This window comes from Rhinoraja longicauda, chromosome 29 (genome assembly GCF_053455715.1).
Source record: "Rhinoraja longicauda isolate Sanriku21f chromosome 29, sRhiLon1.1, whole genome shotgun sequence".
Lineage (NCBI taxonomy): Eukaryota > Metazoa > Chordata > Chondrichthyes > Rajiformes > Arhynchobatidae > Rhinoraja > Rhinoraja longicauda.
Window position 1 is genome coordinate 7,049,411 of NC_135981.1, and position 3,851 is coordinate 7,053,261.

Sequence of the window (3,851 nt, forward strand, 5' to 3'; positions counted from 1 at the left end):
ACTGTACTCCCTGTACACACATGACTGTAGGGCAGGTTCAGCTCAAACTCCATCATCAAGTTTGCTGATGACACTGTGGTGGTGGGCCGGATCTCCAACAACGAGGAGAAGGCCTACCGGGAGGAGGTGGCTGATCTGGCACTCTGGTGTCAGGACAATAGCCTCCTCTTGAATGTCACTAAAACAAAGGAGCTGATTGTGGACTTCAGAAGGGCTAAACATCCAAGGACGTACACGCCACTGGAGATAAATGGGTCTATTGTGGATAGGGTGAGCAGTTTCAAATACTTGGGAGTCCGCATCGCAGAGGATCTGACGTGGGCAACGCACATTGCCGCACTGGTGGGTAAGGCTAAGCAGCGCCTTTACCACCTTAGACAACTGAGGAAATTCAGAGTGTCGCTGAGGATCCTTCATTGCTTCTACTCTGGGGCTGTAGAGAGCATCCTGTCCGGCAACATTACAGTCTGGTTTGGGAACAGCTCTGCCCAGGACAGGATGGCCCTGCAGAGAGTAGTGCGTTCGGCAGAACGCACCATGGGAACTACACTCGTCCCCCTGCAGGACCTATACATCAGGAGGTGCAGATCCAGAGCAAGCAAGATCATGAGGGACCCCTGCCACCCCAGTAACGGACTGTTCCAGATGCTAAGGTCAGGCAAACGCCTCCGCTGTCACGCTGTGAAAACGGAGAGGATGAGACGGAGCTTCTTCCCACAGGCCATCAGGACTGTCAACTTTGATAACCCCAGAGACTAAATTTTTGTCGACACTTTTGGTGCTATGTTTAGTAACTTATTAACTTTATTTATTGTAACTGTAATTATTTTTGTGCACAACCCGCAGGCATTGCCACTTTCATTTCACTGCACATCGAGTATGTGTATGTGACAAATAAATTTGACTTGACTTGACTTGACTTGACTTGAGTATATAAACATAGCACAAAAAGTAAGGAAATGTGTGTTTGGTAGATTATTTCTTTGTTGTAACAATGCTTCTTGGCAATAAATCTTATACTGTTGGAAATCTTATACTGTTATACTGTGCGCAACCCACATACTCAGCTCTGCTGCTCATCCCACAAATGCATGTTCCTTACAAATGTGGCACCATTTAAAAGGGAAATAAACAGGCTTTCCAACGGTATAAGATTTATTGCCAAGAAGCATTGTTACAACAAAGAAATAATCTACCAAACACAAATTTCCTTACTTTTTGTGCTATGTTTATATATATATATATATATATATGACTTGGATGAATAAATTTGCAGATGACACAAAATTTGATGGCGTCATAGAAAATGAAGAAGATTGTTTAAGGTTGTTTTAAAGGTTGTTTAAAGATACAGTGGGACATAGATCAGCCGGAAATTAGGGTGGAGCTGTGGAAGATGGAATTTAATCTAGATACGACTGTGATATTGCACTTTGGAAGGTCACATAGAGATAAATGGCAAGGACCTTAGGAATGTTGATAAACAGGGTGCGAGTATTTATGTCCTGATTTTTTGTTTTCAACCCCTCTGGTCTCCCCTGAGCCTCTTACACTCCAGGGAAAACATTTCCAGCCTATCCTGTGCAGGAAGGAAATGCAGATGCTGGGTTAAACCGAAGATAGACACAAAATGCTGGAGTAGCTCAGCGGGACGGGCAGCATCTCTGGAGAGAAGGGATGGGTGACGGGTCTCCGGAGATGCTGCCCCTCCCGCTGAGCTACACCAGCATTTTGTGTCTCTCTCCAGCCTCTCTCCTCATAACTCAAGTCACAGCGACATCCCTGTGAATCTTTTCTTCCCCACCTCTTTCATATTGTTTGGCGACCCAAACTACACACGACATTCTCAGCGACATCCTACACAGCCTGAACAGGAGGAGAGAGGCGAGCATGCATCTATGTCACACCTAAACAACAAAAGAGCTAAGCATTTTAAAAATGAATAATTCCATAAATCTATTAATTTAAGGTGCATTAACCGATTTAATTCTTGTCTTTCACCATCAACATATTATGAATCCATTGCCCTCTCCTTCGCGTTGAGATAAATATTCCGTTCATATCTGCAAAGCACTGTTACTCAGGAAATTTGCCAGGGCGTTACGGGGGTTGAGTAGTTATGTCTATTTCGATCTCCCTTGTAATTGTTTCTTCCAGGGACCAAATATTTCCAGGCAGTCAGCCATCCGACAATAAAAGGCTAAAAATAAAATCAACTGATTGCAGGATGAGTCTTCACCATGTTCTTCGTGAACCCAGATTAACTTAAAGGGATGTTCTCCAGGGGAGCGTGGCTTTGCCCAATTAATTGCACTCCTGTCTCTGAGTCGGAAACTGAAGGGTTAACATCGCGCTGCAGCCCATGGTTGGAGATCAGATGATGGTGTCTCAAATATTGCGATGTCATCCAGGGGGAGACTGGATCTGATGGAAGCTGGATCACCCTGGTGGTAGCCATTTTATCTCCAAGGCAGAAGATATGTTGGGCTCTAACATACTCTCCAGAGCTCTCGATATTAGTTTGTTGGCCAGTGAGGCTACGTGAGTCTTAGTTTAGTTTACTTTACTTTACTTAGTTTAGAACAGATCACCGCACATCAACATTATCCTACACACACTAGGGACAATTTACATGTATACCAAGCCAATTAACCTACAAACCTGTACGTCTTTGGAGTGTGGGAGGAAACCGAAGATCTCGTAGAAAACCCACGCAGGTCACGGGGAGAGCGAACAAACTTGGTACAGACAGCACCCGTGGTCAGGATTGAACCTGGGTCTCTGGCGCTGTAAGGCTGAAACTCTACCCTCTGCGCCACCGTGCCGCATCATTTAGTTTCGTTTAGTTCATTGTCACTGTGTACCAAGTTATAGTTAAAAGCTTTTTATTGCATGCTAACCAGGGAAAGACTAAATTGTACATGATTATAGTCAAGCCTTCCACACTACAGATACAGGATAGAGGGAATGATGTTTACTGCAAGGTGAAGTCCAGTGAAGTTCGATTAAAGATAGTCCGAGGGTCTTCAATGAGGTAGATCATACCTCAGGACTGCTCTCTAGTTGTTGATAAGATGGTTCAGTCGCCTGATAACAGATGAGAAGAAACTGTCTCTAAACCTGGTGGTCACCTCTGGTGTAGGTGACCTCATTATAGAAGGGAACTGCAACCCACCTCAGGGAAGGTATTCTTAAAACTAAACAGGGCAAAGAAGACAACTAGAGAGCACCTCCTCACATCCCCCTCAGAGATGAGGTCAGTTGAGATCAAAGATACCAGAGGAGCAAGGTGGACCACTCCATCAAAATCGCCTATACTGAAGTGTAGTACGCAAAGGAGCTAAACGCCCGCCATTTTAGTAGGCAAAACCCGCCGTCCGTTATGCCTCTCGCAGTGTAATCAGTGTTTTGGGGGAACAGTATGTGTGATGATACCATAAAAATGCAGAATATATCTCATCTATCAATTCACAGATTTTTGTTATTTTTCTTTTTAAATGTTTCTGCAAGTTTCTGCCAACTAAAATGGCACTATGACATACTACGGTTTTTAGGGTCGAGTGGTCTATCTTGCTCTGCTCTATTATCTTTGGTTGAGATCAGGCTTCCTTCTCCTGCATTGAGCCATGCTGCGCCCACCGAACCTTCCACGCCAGCTATTACCGCGAGGAGGAATTCGTCACTATTTCCTGTGCTACACTAATTCTTGGTTTTGACTGGCGATTACTGAGGCACTGCAGAGCTGAGGGGGAAACCCATGGTCCCCGATACTGTCTTTTGGATGTAAAAGATCCTCTGGTGTTGGTTCAAAGAAGTGTAGCTCAACGGGTATCCCTGAATAAACATCTCCA